We start from the raw sequence: 22,028 nt of genomic DNA, 5'->3' as shown, positions 1-22,028 counted from the left end.
AGGCCTTGAGGTTGAACAGGGCCTGAGTTTCTGTAACAGGGCCGTGGGGTGAGACAGGGCCGTGAGGTGAGACAGCCGTGAGGTGAGACAGGGCCGTGAGGTGAGACAGGGCCGTGTGAGGTGAGACAGGGCCGTGGGGTGAGACAGGGCGTGAGGGTGAGACGGTGTTTTTTTGAAGATCCCCCGATAGGGCATCTCCTGGCAGTGTTGTGCAAGGTCTGCCCTTGTCTTGTTGGTTTTTGTTTATGTGATGGGTTCGTTGAGGGACCATTTGATTTTCTCGTGACTTTCTGTTGAAACAAGGCTCTGTAGATTAGTGGGGCGGTTGAAGGTTGTTATTTGATGCTTTTTGAGACTAGATGAGGATAGGTTTGCCCGGTGATGAGGTGACTGGAGGTTTGTGAGCAGGTAGGTTATTTTGATAAGACTTTCACCGTAGACCGACAGGCGAGAACACGCGTTGTGTGTCGATACAACCCGGTGAAGACACGGGCCGTTGGCGCGGAAGGCAGGCCCGTGCAGACCAGGCTGGCCAGGGGGCCTGTTGTCTCACCTCACCGTCCTTAAGTGAACAGGATTGGTGTTAGCCCCTGGCACCCTGCGGTTGTGCACCGTCGGCCGCCCTGGTTGTGAGACTCACGACCTTCGGCCGGAGGTCTATGAGACCGAGCGGGCCGTGACCCGACTGCGTGTTTGTTCTCAGCCATGACCAGCGAGCGTTAGGCCGCGACCGACATGGGACCTCTTCACTTGCAATACACAGGGCCTGAGGGTGAGACACCAGGATCCTGTCGCCACAGCTCTTCTATAACGCGGCCCCCACCCTTCTATACTTCTCTACGAGCCTGTTCAACAGTGATACACCCTCTGCAGTCTCACCTTCACATATCCCAGTGTACTGGGTATATTCCCCCCATGTCGTACCGTGTCTACTCTCACTTACGCCTTGGTGCTCACTGCTCTCATATCCCCCCAAGTGCCACCGCTTGTATTACCGCCTCACGGTCTGTAATCGATTCCCACGTCCTGTTGCTTACACGCCACGTGCGATCCCCGTTATTCTCACATCTCCCCAGACGTACCGGGTCATACCCTGTTCTGCACCTCACTATATTGCCCCAGTGTCCACCGTTATACTCCTGTGGTCTCACCTCACGGCCCTGTCTTCGTGACCTCACTGAGCTATCCCCGAGTGCTTGCTACACCCCGGCCACGGCCCTATATCGTCTGGGTAAAGAGTAAATTGTCCCCTAATTTTCATCTGCGACAAATATCTCTGAACCGCGCATATCCACCTATGTTGTGAGCTGATAAATGGATAACTCGGAGTTTGTCTAATTAATCACCTGTCTGTATGTTTTATCCCGCCTAAACACCACTTACATACTACTGAAGTGTTCATGTGATTGTCCCAGTTACGTATACTCGTGTTATATAGTCACCCACACCCCTGTGTACGCGCAGCTCAATAACCCAGGGTATATTCCCCATCGTACGGAGTCTTTTTTAAGATCAACATCAAGACACCCGGTTGTATATTCCACTATGAGTGACAACGTGTGTCTTTTTATCTGTTTCGTTGTTGTATATTCCCAATTTACTTTTCAATTAGGGTGCAGTGTAATACTAACCGAGTCTGGTCAATATATAGAGCAAAATCCTATTCCGGGAGGGTATTATATTATATTTTTGGGGTAAAAAGCCAAGTTTGGATCAATTGTTTAGTTTTTCTTAGGCCAATCCACTCTCAAACCAATGTGAACCCAATATATGAAACTGTTAGATAACCCATCCAAGAATTGTTGCATCCATTCCCTTGATAAGCCTGCGTAACCCCAATCTTAGATGTCAACAGTATTCCCAGTGTACGGTATACTCGGTGTATATTCCCAGTGTACGGTATACTCGGTGTATATTCCCAGTGTACGGTATACTCGGTGTATATTCCCAATGTACGGTATACCCAGTGTATATGAGAAAAATCTATTCGGGAAGTAGTATTTTTGGGGGGGTTTGTAGTTTTCTATTCAATGCCATTACAGTATCCATTGACTTAGGACTCAAATTGCAGTTCCTATGCCTTCCACTAGATGTCAACAGTCTTTAGAAATTGTTTCAGGCTTGTATTCTGAAAAATGAGGAAGTAAGAGCAGTCTGAATGAGTGGACCCTAAAGTGTCACAGAGCTTTTTCATGCGCACGACCGAGAGTGCCTTTCTTGTTTACCTTTTATATTGACGACGTTATTGTCCGGTTGAAATGTTATCGATTATTTAGGCTAAAAACAACCTGAAGATTGAATATAAACATCGTTTGACATGTTTCTATGGACTTTACGGATACAATTTGGATTTTTTGTCTGCCTGTTGTGACTGCGTTTGAGCCTGTGGATTACTGAAGAAAACAAAACTGAGGTTTTTGGATATAAAGAGACTTTATCGAACAAAAGGAACATTTATTGAGTAAATGAATGTCTGCTGAGTGCAACCATATGAAGATCATCAAAGGTAAGGGATTCATTTTATCTCTATTTCTGACTTGTGTAACTTCTACTTGGCTGGCTACTGTTTGTAATGATTTGTCTGCTGGGCTATGTTCTCATAATCGTAATGTATGCTTTCGACGTAAAGCATTTTTTAAATCTGACACCGTGGTTGGATTCACAAGAAGTTAATCTTTAAACCTATGTGAAATATGTTATGTTTTCTGAATTTTTATAATGAGTATTTCTGTATTTGAATTTGACGCCCAGCAGTTTCACTGGCTGTTGAAGAGGTGGGACGCTAACGTCTCACGTACACAAGAGAGGTTAATAGACCAAAAACAGCTCGTTTTCAGTTTCCCCACTCAGACCCCTCCTTGGAACATTCCTCTTGCTAAGAAGCTATTTTTGTTTCTTGTTGACCATTTTAAAAGAAAACAAATCACAGTAAGGTACTTAATTGTTACCAAGAAATTATTTGATATTGAGATAAAAACGGCCGCATTGGACCTTTAAACAAGTTAGAAAGAAACAGATCTTACCTTAAACTCAACTGGAGGGTAGACTCCTGTCTTCTCCTTGACTTGGTTCTCTCCTCTTTCTCTCTCCCGCTGTCTGTCCCTCTCCCTCTTTCTGTCTCCGTACTGCAATAGGGAGCGCCCTCCTCCCACACTAGCCTTCATATCCAGAGACAATGACACCTCCTAGGGAGACAGAGAGAGAGGTGGTAACCACACACCATAGAGACAGAGAGAGAGGTGGTAACCACACACCATAGAGACAGAGAGAGAGGTGGTAACACACCACACCATAGAGACAAGAGAGAGGTGGTAACCACACACCTTAAAGAACAGAGAGAGAGAGGTGGTAACCACACACCATAGAGACAGAGGAGAGAGATGGTAACCACACACCCATAGAGACAGAGAGAGAGGTGGTAACCACACACCATTGAGACAGAGAGAGAGTGGTAACCACACCACCATAGAGACAGAGAGAGAGGTGGTAACCACACACCATAGAGACAGAGAGAGAGAGGGAACCACACACCATAGAGACAGAGAGAGAGATGGTAACCACACACCATAGAGACAGACAGAGAGTGGTAACCACACACCATAGAGACAGAGAGAGAAGTGGTAACCACACACCATAGAGACAGAGAGAGAAGGTGGTAACCACACACCATAGAGACAGAACAGAAGGTGGAACCACACACCATAGAGACAGAGATGGTAACCACACACCATAGAGACAGACAAGAGGTGGTAACCACACACCATAGAGACAGACAGAAGGTGGTACAATCCACACACCATAGAGACAGAGAGAGAGGTGGTAACCACACACCATAGAGACAGAAGAGAGAGTGGTAACCACACACCATAGAGACAAGAGAGAGGTGGTAACCACACACCATAGAGACAGAGAGAGAGGTGGTAACCACACACATAGAGACAAGAGAGAGGTGGTAACCACACACCATAGAGACAGAGAGAGAGGGTGGTAACCACAACACCATAGAGACAGAGAGAAGGTGGTAACCACACACCATAGAGACAGAGAGAGAGATGGTAACCACACACCATAGAGGACAGAGAGAGAGATGGTAACCACACACCATAGAGACAGAGAGAGATGTGGTAACCACACACCATAGAGACAGAAGAGAGAGGTGTAACCAACACACCATAGAGACAGAGAGAGGTGGGTAACCACACACCATAGAGACAGAGAGAGAAGGTGGTAAACCACACACCATAGAGACAGACAGAGAGGTGGTAACCACACACCATAGAGACAGACAGAGAGGTGTAACCACACACCATAGAGACAGAAGAGAGAGTGGTAACCACACACCATAGAGACAGACAGAGGTGGTAACCACACACCATAGAGACAGAGAGAGAGGTGGTAACCACACACCATAGAGACAGAGAGAGAGGTGGTAACCACACACCATAGAGACAGAGAGAGAGGTGGTAACCACACACCATAGAGACAGACAGAGAGGTTGGTAACCACACACACACTAAGAGACAGAGAGAGAGGTGGTAACCACACCACCATAGAGACAGAGAGAGAGGTGTAACCACACACCATAGAGACAGAAGAAGAGGTGGTAACCACACACCATAGAGACAGAGAGAGAGGTGTAACCACACACCATAGAGACAGAGAGAGAGGTGGTAACCCACACACCATAGAACAGAGAGAGAGGTGGTAACCACACACCATAGAGACAGAGAGAGAGGTGGTAACCACACACCAATAGAGACAGAGAGACGAGGTGTAACCACAACACCATGTTATAAGACAGAGAGAGGTGGTAACCACACACCATAGAGACAGAGAGAGAGGTGGTAACCACACACCATAGAGACAGAGAGAGAGGTGGTAACCACACATCATAGAGACAGACAGAGGGCTCTGGATGGATAGCATGGACAGTTCCATTTGCAAGGACGCACGCACACACACACACATACATTACATACATACAGGACCAGTCAAAAGTTTGGACACACCTACTCATTCCAGGGTTTTTCTTTATTTTTTACTATTTTCTACATTGTATAATAATAGTGAAGACATCAAAACTATGAAATAACACATATGGAATCATGTAGTAACCAAAAAAAGTGTTAAACAAATCAAAATATATTTTACATTTAAGATTATTCAAAGTAGACACCCTTTGCTTTGACAGCTTTGCACACTCTTGGCATTCTCTGCACGGGATAAGTTCATTAGAGTTACCAGTCTCAGAAAGTAGCAAGTAACTGCACCTCAGATTGCAGCCCAAATAAATGCTTCAGAGTTCAAGCAACAGACACATCTCAACATCAACTGTTCAGAGGCGACTGCTTGAATCAGGCCTTCATCGTAGAATTGCTGCAAAGAAACCACTACTAAAGGACACCAATAATAATAAGAGACTTGCTTGGGCCAAGAAACACGACCAGTGGACATTAGACCGGTGGAAATCTTTCCTTTGGTGTGATGAGTCCAAATTAGAGAATTTTGGTTCCAACCGCCGTGTCTTTGTGCGACGCAGAGTAGGTGAACGGATGATCTCTGCATGTGTGGTTCCCACCATGAAGCATGGAGGAGGAGGTGTGATGTGTGGGGGTGCTTTGCTGGTGACACTGTCAGTGATTTATTTAGAATTCAAGGTACACTTAACCACAGCATTCTGCAGCGATACACCATCCCATCTGGTTTGTGCTAAGTGGGACTATCATTTGTTTTTCAACAGGACAATGACCCAACACACCTCCAGGCTGTGTAAGGGCTATTTGACCAAGAAGGAGAGTGATGGAGTGCTGCATCAGATGACCTGGCCTCCACAATCTCCCGACCTCAACCCAATTGAGATGGTTTTGGATGAGTTGGACCGCAGAGTGAAGGAGAAGCAGCCAACAAGTGCTCAGCATATGTGGGAACTCCTTCAAGACAGTTGGAAAAGCATTCCTCATGAAGCTGGTTGAGAGAATGCCAAGTGTGTGCAAAGCTGTCATCAAGGCAAAAGGTTGGCTACTTCGAAGAATCTCCAATATAAAATATATTTAGATTTGTTTAACACTTTTTTGTTACTACATGATTCCATATGTGTTATTTCATAGTTTAGATGTCTTCACTATTATTCTACAATGTAGAAAATAGTAAAAAATAAAGAATAACCCTTGAATGAGTAGGTGTCCAAACTTTTGACTGGTCCTGTACGTCATAGACAGATTTACAGTTAGAAAGTTTAATAAATGTAAACTCTCTTTCCATATATATGACAAACAAATAAACACACAGACATGGATTAACACACACTTACCCGTGAGGGTCTCATTGCAGTGTAGATGGCAGTGTAGGGGACAGACTGGCTCTTCATAATGCTCATCACCTGTCCAATCACCTCATCTAACACACACTCAACAAGTTAGTCTTCAGCAATCTGCACCATACTGTAATAAGGAACACAGTGAATGTAGGTGATGTTTGTCCCAGCAGAGCCACCGTACAGTAGAACAGTAGAATACACTACCAGAACAGTAGCCCGGTAAAGCGGTAAAACGTTGGAACTCACCATTCCCATTGAGAACCTCCTTAGCAGACATCAGATCAGACCTGTTAGAAACCAAAATCAGGTAAACCACACCCATATCTGTATAAACCACACCAATATCTGTATAAACCACACCCATATCTGTATAAACCACACCCATATCTGTATAAACCACACCCATAAAAAACAGACCAGTGAGATAAGCAGAATCGTGTGTGTGTGTGTGTTATATATATATATATATACCCGGTGCTGTAGGGTAGTCTGAAGACCAGCAGGGCGGGGGTAGAAATGTTGAGTCGTAGCTGGCTGAGTGTCTCTGGTTCCATGAAGAGAGGAGAGGTGTCTAATTGGTCCTGGAGCTGACCGATCACAGCACTGGATGCTGGCCAGGCCACGGCAGGCAGGACCAATGGGGAAGGGCTGGAGAGGAGCGCCTCCTCGAGGTTAGGGAAGGCACTGTCCTGCTTGTTGCCAAACGCCCCTCCGTACATGGTGAAGTCCTCAATGCTCATCTGGGGGAGAGAGAGAGACGGGGAGTGTAAGAAGGAGAGACGGAGAGAGAGAGAGAGACGGGGAGGAGTAAGAAGGAGAGGACGGAGAGCGAGAGCGAGACGGGGGAGCGAGAGCGAGACGGGGGGAGCGAGAGCGAGACGGGGGAGCGAGAGCGACGGGGAGCGAGAGCGGAGGGGAGCGAGAGCGAGACGGGGAGAGAGCGAGACGGGGGGAGAGAAGCGAGACGGGGGGAGAGAAGCGAGACGGGGGGAGAGAGAGCGAGACGGGGGAGAGAGCGAGACGGGGGAGAAGAGAGCGAGACGGGGGAGAGAGAGCGAGACGGGGGAGAGAGAGCGAGACGGCGGGGAGAGAGAGCGAGACGGGGGGAGAGAGAGCGAGACGGGGAGAGAGAGGAGACGGGGGGAGAGAGACGAGACGGGGGAGAGAGAGCGAGACGGGGGGAGAGAGAGCGAACGGGAGAGAGAGCGAGACGGGGGAGAGAGAGCGAGACGGGGGGAGAGAGAGCGAGACGGGGGGAGAGAGAGCGAGACGGGGGAGAGAGAGCGAGACGGGGGGAAGAGAGCGAGACGGGGGAGAGAGAGCGAGACGGGGGAGAGAGAGCGAGACGGGGGGAGAGAGAGCGAGACGGGGGGAGAGAGCGAGATGGGAGAGAGGAGAGAGAGAGATGGGGGAGAGAGCGAGAGAGAGAGATGGGGGAGAGAGCGAGAGAGAGAGAAAGAGAGCACGAGACGAGAGAGAGAAAGAGAGCGAGAGAGAGAAGACGGGGGGAGAGAGCGAAGAGACGGGGGGAGAGAGCGAGAGACGGGGAGGAGAGCGAGAGACGGGGGAGAGAGAGAGAGACGGAGGGGGGAGAAGAGAGAGAGACGGGGGAGAGAGAGCGAGATGGGGGAGAAGCGGAGAGGGGGAGAGAGCGAGATGGGGGGAGAGAGCGAGAGGGGGAGAGAGAGGAGATGGGGGAGAGAGCGAGAGAGAGAAAGAGGAGCGGAGAGAGAGAAGAGAAGAGAGCGAGAGACGGGAAGAGAGGAGAAGACGGGAGAGAGAGAGAGACGGGGGGGAGAGAGAGAGAGACGGGGGAGAGAGAGAGACGGGGGGGAGGAGAGAGAGACGGGGGGAGGAGAGAGAGAGAGAGACGGGGGGAGGGAGAGAAAAGAGAGAGAACAGGGAGTCACACGGGTAAAAGACATAGACTAACTAATATACGGGTACTAAGGTAGGTTTGTCTGGTGTGTGTATTACCTTGTCCTGCAGGAAGAGCAGTACGTTCCGCGGGCGGACCCCAGGGCGGTCTCCAGGTATGAGCTCAGCTGACTGATACCCACTATGTGACCAGCAGCAGGACACGCTTGGGACGGCAGACTAGACCTGACATCGTTCAGGAGGGCCAGGAAAACAGGAAACAGGAAAACTAAAGAGGCGTGCCTGACAAGCAAACCAATGTTACATTTCAAAGTAAAAAGCAGCTCTTGGGTTAGTCTGATTAATCAGGCTGTAATACACCATAGTCAGGGTTAGTCTGATTAATCAGGCTGTAATACACCATTAGTCAGGGGTAGTCTGATTAATCAGGCTGTAATACACCATTAGTCAGGGTTAGTCTGATTAATCAGGCTGTAATACACCAAAATACATTAAACTTATTCTACCGGTTTTCTGTCTGGTTTGTCCTTCAGCTGCTCTAAATTTTAAAACACAAAACCACAGGAAAGTATTGTTGATGTTACTTTTCAGAGAGCTGGTAGGGATATGGTACTGAGGTAAAACTTGTTTCATATTTGATATTCAAATAAAATGTTATTTGTCACATGCGCCGAATACACAGATGTAGTAGACCTCACAGTGAAATGCTGAATACAACAGGTGTAGTAGACCTTACAGTGAAATGCTGAATACAACAGGTGTAGTAGACCTACAGTGAAATGCTGAATACAACAGGTGGTAGACCTTACAGTGAATGCTGAATACAACAGGTGTAGTAGACCTTACAGTGAAATGCTGAATACAACAGATAGACCTTACAGTGAAATGCTGAATACAACAGGTGAGTAACCTCACAGTGAAATGCTGAATACAACAGGTGTAGTAGACCTCACAGTGAAATGCTGAATACAACAGGTGTAGTAGACCTCACAGTGAAATGCTGAATACAACAGGTGTAGTAGACCTCACAGTGAAATGCTGAATACAACAGGTGTAGTAGACCTCACAGTGAAATGCTGAATACAACAGGGTTGTAGACCTTACAGTGAAATGCTGAATACAACAGGTGTAGTAGACCTCACAGTGAAATGCTGAAACAACAGGTGTAGTAGACCTTACAGTAAATGACTGAATACAAACAGGTGTAGTAGACCTCACAGTGAAATGCTGAATACAACAGGTGTAGTAGACCTCACAGTGAAATGCTGAATACAACAGGTGTAGTAGACCTCACAGTGAAATGCTGAATACAAAAGGTGTAGTAGACCTCACAGTGAAATGCTGAATACAACAGGTGTAGTAGACCTTACAGTGGAAATGCTGAATACAACAGTGTAGTAGACCTCACAGTGAAATGCTGAATACAACAGTGTAGTAGACTTACAGTGAAATGCTGAATACAAACAGGTGTAGTAGACCTCACAGTGAAATGCTGAATACAACAGGTGGTAGTAGACCTCACAGTGAAATGCTGAATACAACAGTGTGGTAGACCTACAGTGAAATGCTGAATACAACAGGTGTAGTAGACCTTACAGTGAAATGCTGAATACAACAGTGTAGTAGTCCTTACAGTGAAATGCTGAATACAACAGGTGTAGTAGACCTCACAGTGAAATGCTGAATTACAACAGGTGAGTAGACCTCACAGTGAAATGCTGAATACAACAGGGTAGTAGACCTCACAGTGAAATGCTGAATACAACAGGTGTAGTAGACCTTACAGTGAAATGCTGAATACAACAGGTGTAGTAGACCTCACAGTGAAAGCAGAATACAACAGGTGTAGTAGACCTCACAGTGAAACGCTGAATACAACAGGTGTAGACCTCACATGAAATGCTGAATACAACAGGTGTAGTAGACCTTACAGTGAAATGCTGAATACAACAGGTGTAGTAGACCTCACAGTGAAATGCTGAATACAACAGGTGTAGACCTCACAGTGAAATGCTGAATAAACAGGTGTAGTAGACCTCACAGTGAAATGCCGAATACAACAGGTGTAGTAGACCTCACAGTGAAATGCCGAATACAACAGGTGTAGTAGACCTCACAGTGAAATGCCGAATACAAACAGGTGTAGTAGACCTCACAGTGAAATGCCGAATACAACAAGGTGTAGTAGACCTCTACAGTGAACTGCTGAATACAACAGGTGTAGTAGACCTCACAGTGAAACTGCTGAATACAACAGGTGTAGTAGACCTCACAGTGAAATGCTGAATACAACAGGGGTAGTAGACCTCACAGTGAAATGCTGAATACAACAGGTGTAGTAGACCTCACAGTGAAATGCTGAATACAACAGTGTAGTAGACCTCACAGTGAAATGCTGAATACAACAGGTGTAGTAGACCTCACAGTGAAATGCCGAATACAACAGGTGTAGTAGACCTCACAGTGAAATGCTGAATACAACAGGTGTAGTAGACCTCACAGTTGAAACGCTGAATACAACAGGTGTAGTAGACCTCACAGTGAAACGCTGAATACAACAGGTGTAGTAGACCTTACAGTGAAATGCTGAATACAACCCTAATACAACAGCTGTAGTAGACCTCACAGTGAAACGCTGAATACAACAGGTGTAGTAGACCTCACAGTGAAACGCTGAATACAACAGGTGTAGTAGACCTCACAGTGAAATGCTGAATACAACAGGTGTAGTAGACCTTACAGTGAAATGCTGAATACAACAGGTTTAGTAGACCTCACAGTGAAACGCTGAATACAACAGGTGTAGTAGACCTCACAGTGAAATGCTGAATACAACAGGTGTAGTAGACCTCACAGTGAAACGCTGAATACAACAGGTGTAGTAGTAGACCTCACAGTGAAATGCTGAAATACAAACAGGTGTAGTAGACCTTACAGTGAAAGCTGAATACAACAGGTGTAGTAGACCTCACAGTGAAATGCTGAATAAACAGGTGTAGTAGACCTCACAGTGAAACGCTGAATACAACAGGTGTAGTAGACCTCACAGTGAAACGCTGAAACAACAGGTGTAGGAACCTCACAGTGAAACGCTGAATACAACAGGTGTGAGTAGACCTTACAGTGAAATGCTGAATACAACAGGTGTAGTAGACCTCACAGTGAAATGCTGAATACAACAGGTGTAGTAGACCTCACAGTGAAATGCTGAATACAACAGGTGTAGTAGACCTCACAGTGAAACGCTGAATACAAACAGGTGTAGTAGACCTTACAGTGAAATGCTGAATTCAACAGGTGTAGTAGACCTCACAGTGAAATGCTGAATACAACAGGTGTAGTAGACCTCACAGTGAAATGCTGAATACAACAGGTGTAGTAGACCCTCACAGTGAAACGCTGAATACAACAGGTGTAGTAGACCTTACAGTGAAATGCTGAATACAACAGGTGTAGTAGACCTTACAGTGAAATGCTGAATTCAACAGGTGTAGTAGACCTCACAGTGAAATGCTGAATACAACAGGTGTAGTAGACCTTACAGTGAAATGCTGAATACAAGCCCTTAAACCAACAACGCTTTAAGAAGTTAAGAAAAAAACATTTTTTTTTGTGTTTTTAAATTTTTTAGATAAAAATGATAATTAAACAGCAGCAGTAAAATAACAATAGCGAGGGTATATACAGGGGATACCGGTACAGAGTCAATGTACGGGGCCACCAGTTAACCGAGGTAATATGTACATGTATGTCGAGTTAAAGTGACTATACATAGATAATAAACAGAGTAGCAGCAGCGTAATAGAGGGGTCTGGGTAGCCATTTGATTAGCTGTTCAGTAGTCTTATGGCTTGGGGGGGTAGAAGCTGTTAAGAAGCCTTTTGGAACTAGACTTGGCGCTCGGTAGTCTTTGACAATTTTTAGGGCCTTCCTCTGGTATAGAGGTCATGGATGGCAGGAAGCTTGGCCCCGGTGATGTACTGGGCCGTACGCACTACCCTCTGTAGTGCCTTGCGGTCGGAGGCCGAGCAGTTGCCATACCAGGCAGTGATGCAACCAGTCAGGATGCAACCAGTCAGGATGCTCTCGATGGTGCAGCTGTAGAACCTTTTGAGGATCTGAGGACCCATAGGCCTTGTCGTGCCCTCTTCACGACTGTCTTGGTGTGCTTGGACCATGATAGTTTGATGGTGACGTGGACACCAAGGAACTTGAAGCTGTCCACCTGCTCCACTACAGCCCAGTCGATGTTAATGGGGGCGTGCACGGTCCTCCTTTTCCTGTAGTCCACAATCATCTTCTTTGTCTTGATCACGTTGAGGTAGAGGTTGTTGTCCTGGCACCACACAGCCAGGTGTCTGACCTCCCTATAGGCTGTCTGGTCGTTGTTGGTGATCAGGCCTACCACTGTTGTCATCGGCAAACTTAATGATGGTGTTGTAGTCGTGCCTGGCCGTGCAGTCATGAGTGAACAGGGAGTACAGGAGGGGGCTGAGCACCCCTGAGGGGCCCCTGTGTTGATGATCAGCGAAGCGGATGTGTTGTTACCTACCCTTACCACCTGGGGGTGGCCCATCAGGAAGTCCAGGATCCAGTTGCAGAGGGAGGTGTTTAGTCCCAGGGTCCTTAGCTTAGTGATGAGCTTTGAGGGCACTATGGTGTTGAACGCTGAGCTGTATTCAATGAACAGCATTCTCACATAGGTGTTCCTTTTGTCCAGGTGGGAAAGGGCAGTGTTGAGTGCAATAGAGATTGCATCATCTGTGGATCTGTTGGGGCGGTATGCAAATTAGAGTGGGTCTAGGGTTTCTGGGATAATGGTGTTGTGAGCCATGACCAGCATTTCAAAGCACTTCATGTCAATATTGCTCTACAGACGTGAGTACTACGGGTCGGTAGTCATTTAGGCAGGTTACCTTAGTGTTCTTGAGCACAGGGACTATGGTGTCTATCAACAATGACAAGCCACCGGGGTATGACAACTTGGATGGACAATTACTGAGGATAATAGCGGACGAGATTGCCACATCTTCAATTTAAACCTACTAGAGAGCGTGTGCCCTCAAGCCTGGAGGGAAACTAAAGTCATTCTGCATTCCCAACAATCGTAACTGGGTTACCAACCCTTAGTAAACTTCTGAAAAAAATGGTGTTTCACCAAATACAATACTATTTCACAGAAAAAACGAATTGACAAACTTTCAACACGCTTATGGAGAAGGACATTCAACAAGCACAGCACTTACACAAATGACGATTGGCTGAGAGAAATTGATGATAAAATGATTGTGGGGGCTGTCTTGTTAGACTTCAGTGCAGCTTTTGACATTATCGATCATAGTCTGCTGCTGGAAAAACACATGTGTTATGGCTTTACACCCCCTGCTATGATGTGGATAAAGAGTTACCTGTCTAACAGAACACAGAGGGTGTTATTTAATGGAAGACAATCCAACATAATCCAGGTAGAAACAAGAATTCCCCAGGACAGCTGTCTAGGCCCTTACTTTTTTCAATCTTTACTAATGACCTGCTACTGGCTTTGAGGAACAGTAAAGCCAGTGTGTATGTGGATGACTCAACACTATACACGCCAGCTACTACAGCGACTGAAATGACTGCAACACTTAACAAAGAGCTGCAGATGGTTTCAGAGTGGGTGGCAAGGAATAAGTTAGTCCTTAATATATTTCTAAAACTTAAAGCATTGTAATTGGAACAAAAGACTCAAACCCTAAACCTAATCTAAATCTTGTAATAAATAATGTGTAAATTGAGCATGTTAAGATGACTAAACTGCTTGGAGTAACCCTGGATTGTAAACTGTCATGGTCACAACAGTAGCTAAGATGGGGAGGAGTCTGTCCATAATAAAGCTCTGCTCTACCTTAATAGCACTATCAACAAGGCAGGTCCTACAGGCCCTAGTTTCTACCTTCTTAACAGCACTATCAACAAGGCAGGTCCTACAGGCCCGTGAATGTTGACCTTCTTAAAGGTCTTACTCACATCGGCTACGGAGAGCGTGATCACACAGTCGTCCGGAACAGCTGATGCTCTCATGCATGCTTCAGTGTTACTTGCCTCGAAGTGAGCATAGAAGTGATTTAGCTCGTCTGGTAGGCTCGTGTCACTGGGCAGCTCGCGGCTGTGCTTCCCTTTCTAGCCTGTAATAGTTTACAAGCCCTGCCACATCCGACGAGCGTCAGAGCCGGTGTAGTACGATTCAATCTTAGTCCTGTATTGACACTTTGCCTGTTTGATGGTTTGTCAGAGGGCATAGCGGGATCTCTTGCAGGCTTCCGTGTTAGAGTCCCGCTCCCTGAAAGCGTCAGCTTTATCCTTTAGCTCAGTGCGGATGTGGCTGTAATCCATGGCTTCTGGTTGGGATATGTACGTACGGTCACTATGGGGACGACGTCGTCGATGCACTTATTGATGAAGCTGATAACTGATGTGGTGTACACCTCAATGCCATCGGAAGAATCCCGGAGCATATTCCAGTTTGTGCTAGCAAAACAGTCCTGTAGCTTAGCATCTGCTTCACTTTCTTATTGACAGAGTCACTGGTGCTTCCTGCTTTAGTATTTGCTTGATAGCAGGAATCAGGAGGATAGAGTTATGGTCAGATTTGCCAAATAGAGGGAGAGGGAGAGCTTTGTATGAGTCTCTGTGTGTATCGTAAAGGAGATCTAGAGTTGTTTCCCCTCTGGTTGCACATTTAACATGCTGGTAGAAATGAGGTAAAACGGATGAGTTTCCCTGCATTAAAGTCCCCGGCCACTAGGAGCCACGTCTCAGGATGAGCGTTTTCCTGTTTGCTTATGGCCGTATACAGCTCATTGAGTGTTGTCCTGTCTGCTTATGGCCGAATACAGCTCATTGAGTGTTGTCCTGTCTGCTTATGCTTATACAGCTCGCTGAGTGGGTCTTAGTGCCAGCATTGGTTTGTGGTGGTAAATAGACAGCAACGAAAATACAGATGAAAACTCTTGATAAAGAGTGTGTGGTCTACAGCTTATCATGAGATACTCTACCTCAGGCGAGCAAAACCTTGAGACTTTCTTAGATTTTGTGCACCAGCTGTTGTTTACAAATATACATAGACCACCACCCCTTGTCTTAGCAGAGGCCGCGGTTCTACCCTGCCGAAAACACTTAAAACCCGCCAGCTGAATGTTAATCATGTCCTCGTTCAGCCACGACTCGGTGAAACATAAGATATTACCGTTTTAATGTCCCGTTGGTACGATATACGTGATCGTAGCTGGTCTATTTTATTATGGATTGATTGATTGATTGATTGATTGTACGCTGGCTAATAGGACCGACGGTGAAGGTAGATTATCAGCGTCGGATCCTTACAAGGCACCCGGACCTTCATCCCCAATACCTCCGTCTCTTTCTCCTGCGAATGAGGGGGATGAGGGCCTTGTCGGGCATCTGAAATAAATCCTTCCCATCCGACTCGTTAAAGAAAAAGTACTCCAGTACGGGGTGAGTAATCGCTGTCCTGATATCTAGAAGCTCTTTTCGGTCATAAGACACAGTGGCAAAAAAACACAATTGGTTACGGGATCGTAAAACAGCAGCCATCTGCTTCATCGCCATTGGTCCTCTCTCGTCAATATGACAATGGAAATGGTATCAGGGGTGGATGGAGAACAATCAACACATTTCAAATAAAATAACCATTTTAAATCACACAAATAAAGATGCTAATTGTTCTCCATTCTGATTCTGAGCCTTTTGTTAGTGTGGTGTTCATTTTTTAATTTAAATTTTAGTCATTTAGCAGACGCTCTTAAGCAGAGTGACTTACACGAGCAATTAGGGTGAAGTGCCTTGCTCAAGGGCACATTAACAGATATTTCACCTTGTTGGTTCGGTGATTCGAACCAACAATCTTTGGTTTACTGGCTCAATGTTCTTAGCCGCTAGGCGACCTGCGACCCGGTTTTTATTTTTTCAGTGTATGAGACTCACGACGGAGAGTTAGATAAGGTGCAAGAGTTCAATCTTGGTTTCATCAGACCAACAACAACAACAAAAAGGCACCTAAAGACATTCAGACCATGAGAAACAAGATTCTCTGGTCTGATGAAACCAAGATTTAACCCTTTGGCCTGAATGCAAAGCATCACGACTGGAGGAAACCTGGCACCATCCCTACGGTGAAGCATGGTGGTGGCAGCAGTATCATGCTGTGGGGATGTTTTACAGGGACTGGGAGACTAGTCAGGATCGAGGGAAAGATGAATGGAGCAAAGAACAGAGATTTTGTAACGAAGTAATGTGCTGAAGCGTACAAATTCCTATTCTTCTACTCTGACATTGTAACTGAGAAGAATGGGATAAGTGATGCTTTTAAAATCCTAATTTTATCTCAGCAGCCTTTTTATGAGAGAACAATGGTTTAATTTATGCTGGTCAGTCAATCGACTGCTCTTTCTTCTGCCAGCCTCTAGCTGACTCGACGTTTAACCCGTCAACTTCTAGTGAATCTTTGTTCTCATTTCAACAATTTGCTACCTGTGATGTTCCAGATGACTTGTACAAGACAGTGGATTTTTTAAACCTAAGAGGCTGATATGCTTGGTCCATCCCTAGTTATAAATGATGTGGTTAACGGATAAAAGGTAACATTGTGCTGACCTCTTCATTGACCTGTCAAAGGCTTTCGATACTGTTGATCACTCACTGCTAATTCAGAGGCTTTTCTCAACTGGCCAAGACCAGGCTGCATGTAACTGGTTTAAAAATGACTTGACATATAGAACTCTGTGTGTATCTACTGATGGTGTTAAATCCGGTTGTCTGGACATTACAAAAGGTGTCCCACATGGGTAAATTCTGAGTCCTGTACTTTTTACATTAACAATACTGACTTGTCAGCAAACAACTGTAACCTGCACTTGTATGTTGATGACACTGTTATGTACGCCCCTCTGGTTGACCAGGCTCTCTGAACTAAAGGCTACCTTCATTGTATTACAGAAAAACTTTATTGACCTGAAATGAGTATTGAATGCAGGTAAAACTAAGTACAGGGCCTTCAGGAAGTATTCAACCCCTTGAATTATTCCACATGTTGTTGTGTTACAGCATGAAATCAAAATGTAATAAATATATTTTTTCTCATCTACACACATCAATACCCCATAATGACAAAGTGAAAACATGTTTAGAAATGAAAGACAATCACCGGCTGACAAAATTTCATGACCGCCACAGTCTAAGCTTGTTTTTTCCCCCAGTTGTCTTGAATGCACTGAAGTTGGAGATTTCCCAGAGTTCCCAGTTGTCTTGAATGCACTGAAGTTGGAGATTTCCCAGAGTTCCCAGTTGTCTTGAATGCACTGAAGTTGGAGATTTCCCAGAGTTCCCAGTTGTCTTGAATGCACTGAAGTTGGAGATTTCCCAGAGTTCCCAGTTGTCTTGAATGCACTGAAGTTGGAGATTTCCCAGAGTTCCCAGTTGTCTTGAATGCACTGAAGTTGGAGATTTCCCAGAGTTCCCAGTTGTCTTGAATGCACTGAAGTTGGAGATTTCCCAGAGTTCCCAGTTGTCTTGAATGCACTGAAGTTGGAGATTTCCCAGAGTTCCCAGTTGTCTTGAATGCACTGAAGTTGGAGATTTCCCAGAGTTCCCAGTTGTTGTGAGATCAGCATCAAGCTTCATCACCGTGTCACACACCACTTTGCAGTGAGCTGGAGGCAGTATGCATTTTGAAAACATATCCTTGTTTGAAACCTGAACGTTTTTATCTTGCTTTTAAGTAGCCTATTAGATCTCTTCTCTTTCTAAATTTCTACCAGATATTTTCATCTCTGTCTCGTGAAGCAGCTCAGTGCCCTTTTGACAATAGTGTTTTCCTGCTAATTGCATTATGGAACAAACATTCGCGCGGCCTACTGCCTTGCGTGCATTGCTGCATTTATAAATGTGAAGAAATAGTTTATCAACATCTTAAGATAAACGTTCTGATCTGTTTCATCAGACAACATTATCTTTATGTAGACTAGGCCTACTGGTTATATGAATCTGGGATCCATCGGCCAAACAACTGTGCCAGAGACTGTTGGAATTGGCTATTTCTTTCTCGATGAGCTGACCAATATAATAGGTAGCCTAAACTTTTCATACTATAGTAGATTGACATCAGCTAGTGATTTTGCTGTTATTTACTCATCTTCTTGGCTGAGGAAAAGTAAATGTGAAAAGTTATTTGAACATATTCAAAGTGCACATCAGAATTCGGTAAGAAGGACGGCACATAGTTGCATTCTCGACTTGTGATTTCTGTCATTCTGAGCACCGCGGGTGGACATGTGATTTCTGTCATTCTGAGCACCGTGGGTGGACTTGCATGTGATTTCTGTCATTCTGAGCACCGTGGGTGGACATGCATGCGTGATTTGTGTCATTCTGAGCGACGTGGGTGACCATGTGATTTTCTGTCAATTCTGAGCACCGTGGGTGGACATTGTGATTTCTGTCATTCTGAGCACCGTGGGTGGACATGCATGTGATTTCTGTCATTCTGAGCACCGTGGGTGGACATGTGATTTCTGTCATTCTGAGCACCGTGGGTGGACATGTGACATGAGTGGGAATTTCTGTCATTCTGAGCACCGTGGGTGGATGCATTGTTTTGATTTCTTTCTGTCGGAGTCTCCGGGTGGGATGCATTGATGGTATTCCTCTGAGTCACCGTGGGTGGACTTGCATGTGATTTGTCATTCTGAGCATCTGTGGGTGGACAGCTTGATGTTTCTGTCATTCTTGTAGCACCGGGGTGGCTCCATGTGATTTCTGTCTTCTGAGACCGCGTGGTGTGGACATGCTGTGATTTCTGTCATTCTGAGCACCGTGGGTGGACTGCATGTGATTTCTGTCATTCTGAGCACCGTGGGTGGACTTGCATGTGATTTCTGTCATTCTGAGCACGCGGGTGGCTGCATGTGATCTGTTTGTCTTCTTCTGAGCACCGTGGTGGACTTGCATGTGATTTCTGTCATTCTGAGCACCGTGGGTGGACTTGCATGTGATTTCTGTCATTCTGAGCACAGGTGGACATGCATGTGATTTCTGTCATTCTGAGCACCTGCGGGTACTTGCATGTGATTCTGTCATTCTGAGCACTGGGTGGTTGCATGTGATCTGTCTTATTCTGAGCACCGCTGGGTGGACTTGCATGTGATTTCTGTCATTCTGAGCACGTGGGTGGACATGCATGTGATTTCTGTCATTCTGAGCACCGTGGGTGGACTTGCATGTGATTTCTGTCATTCTGAGCACCGTGGGTGGACATGCATGTGATTTCTGTCATTCTGAGCACCGTGGGTGGACATGCATGTATTTCTGTCATTCTGAGCACCGTGGGGATGTGACGATTGCAGTGTGATTTTCTGTCATTCTGAGCACCTGTGGAGGTGGACATGCTGTATTTCTGTCATTCTGAGCACCCAGTGGGTGGACATGCATGTGATTTCTGTCATTCTGAGCACCGTGGGTGGACATGCATGTGATTTCTGTCATTCTGAGCACCGTGGGTGGATGCTCTAATAAGGTTATGCACCCAATGCATATGGGTCCGATAAATTTCTCAAACGTCCGGCAAATTAAAATGTTGCCAGTTAAATATCCGCCGTCACATTTTTCCTAACGGAGACACTGGAAGAGTGGTATTCAGTGAAGTGTTGTGTTTGCCCCAAACATAATGCTTTCTATTCAGAACATAAAAGTTCATTTCTTTGCCACATTTTTGGCAGTTTTACTTTAGTGCCTTCTTGCAAATAGGACGCATGTTTTGGAATATTTGTATTCTGTACAGGCCTTCCTTATCTTCACTCTGTCATTTAGGTTAGTGTTGTGTATTAACTACAATATTGTTGATCCATCCTCAGTTCTCCTATCACAGCCATTAAACTCTGTAACTGTTTTAAAGTCACCCCTGGCCTCATTTCCTTCTTCTCCGGCAACTGAGTTAGGAAGGACACCTGTATCTTTGTAGTGACTGGGTTTATTGATTCACCATCCAAAGTGTAATTAATAACTTCACCAAAAAAAATTGTTGTTACCAATAGTTTCCCTTCTGGTAAAAAATGCACTGCTTGACTGAGGGATCTTAAAGATAATTGTATGTGTGGGGTACAGAGATGAGGTAGTCATAAAAAAAATAATGTTAAACACTATTATTGCACACAGAGTATTGTGTGTAAGCCAGTGACACAAAATCGCAATTTAATACATTCAGGCTGTAACACAACAAAATCTGGAAAAGGTAAAAGGGTGTGAATACTTTCTGAAAGCCATTGCTCCTCCTCCTTTTGATCCGACTGGCTATTCCTCAGCCTCGAACCTAATGCTTCAATATAGCCTAAATATTTGTCATTTAACTTTTTAAATGTATTTAAAGGTGCAATATGCAGATATAATGTGAACGTCTAGCAACCCAAAGGTTGTGTTCAAATCTCATCATGGACAACTTTAGCAATTTTGCTAATTAGTAACTTTTCAACTACTTAGCATGTTCGCTAACCCTTTCCCTAACCCTAAAACTTTAACCTAACTTCTAACCTTAACCACTGACCTAGCTAATGTTAGCCACCTATGCTAACGTTAGCCAAAACCAATTGGAATTCGTAACATATCATACGAAATGGATGATGGACATCAACAAATTAATAAATACCATACGAAACATATCATACTAATATGGAGTGTCTCGGATTTACCTAAAGAATCATACGAAATGTTCTGAGACCAGGTTGGGTACGCATTGCTTATTGGTTGTGTGTGGTGCATCGGCACAGAAACATGTTGGTGGAAAATGTGCATATATTTAACATAAGTATAAATATAGCGTCAAAATATAATTTCCCCCTAGCTGATAATTGTTTGCAGCCGGCTATGATAGTAGTGTAATGAGAGAGGCAGGGAGAGTGACCTGGTTTGTGGTGGTCGGTGAGTCCTCAACCTTCTGGCCCATAACACTGTGGCATCGACAGTGCCATAAAACCATGCTGAAGGGGTGAAGTCGATAACCACGTCTATAAACACAGGGCTGTGTGGTAGCAATCATCATTTTTTAGTTAATTTTATGAGGGGAGAGGGTGTGCAATTTTTTTTACAGTACAAGGGGAGGGTCATGTGAAAATATTGTTAATGTTTGTGTTTTTTTTAATGATACTTCGAGTAACATTTTTAATTTCCCTTACTGGCTAGTGGCTTCACAGATGAATTGCCAAAATAGAAGGTGGTTTGATAGCGAGCGAATAGGACAAGATCCCCGCTAGGAATATGAATGACAAGATGTCAACCAGCTTGCACGGTTACAAACGCATCCCCAGACCAAAACCACACACACGGCTCTTACCCTTCACTCGTCCATAGCATCAGCGGCACCTGTTCGTCGCAGGTCCCGGCGGAGAAGGTGCACAACACGGCCAGAAACACAGTCACACAACCCCGACCCGATGTCATCCTCATCCTCCGCTCAGCCGCCATCTTGAGATGCTCCAGGTTCTCGCTGGGTACTGGTTGTCACTAGTTATCACAGCCACAGAGTAAAAATGGGCTATATCACATGTTGTTGCTTTTTGTCTTAATTTTAGGTTAGTATTGGGCATACGGTTAGCAGTGTGGCTCAATTTAGGGTTAAAATCCCCTTTTGGGAATAGGCGGGGTTTATGTATGACGTTGTGTTTGTGGTAACTAGTGACGACCCTGCGCACCGCGGAACCGGCAGTGCTTATTAAAAAAACCTGTAGAAGCTAAATCAATGGATACAGAGGGACTTATCTTTAAAAGGAAGAGTCCTAATAACCAA

General features: G+C 45.2%; 1 pseudogene; it reads right to left on the bottom strand.

Moving 5' to 3' along the window:
- Nucleotides 1-21,898, bottom strand: part of LOC112075321 (V-type proton ATPase subunit S1-like) — a 26,887-nt pseudogene extending 4,989 nt beyond the window's left edge.
- Nucleotides 21,899-22,028: the final 130 nt, after the last annotated feature.

Source organism: Salvelinus sp. IW2-2015, unplaced genomic scaffold (genome assembly GCF_002910315.2).
Source record: "Salvelinus sp. IW2-2015 unplaced genomic scaffold, ASM291031v2 Un_scaffold3086, whole genome shotgun sequence".
In the NCBI taxonomy this organism is placed as follows: Eukaryota; Metazoa; Chordata; class Actinopteri; order Salmoniformes; family Salmonidae; genus Salvelinus; species Salvelinus sp. IW2-2015.
This window is presented reverse-complemented; position numbering and strand designations above follow the sequence as displayed.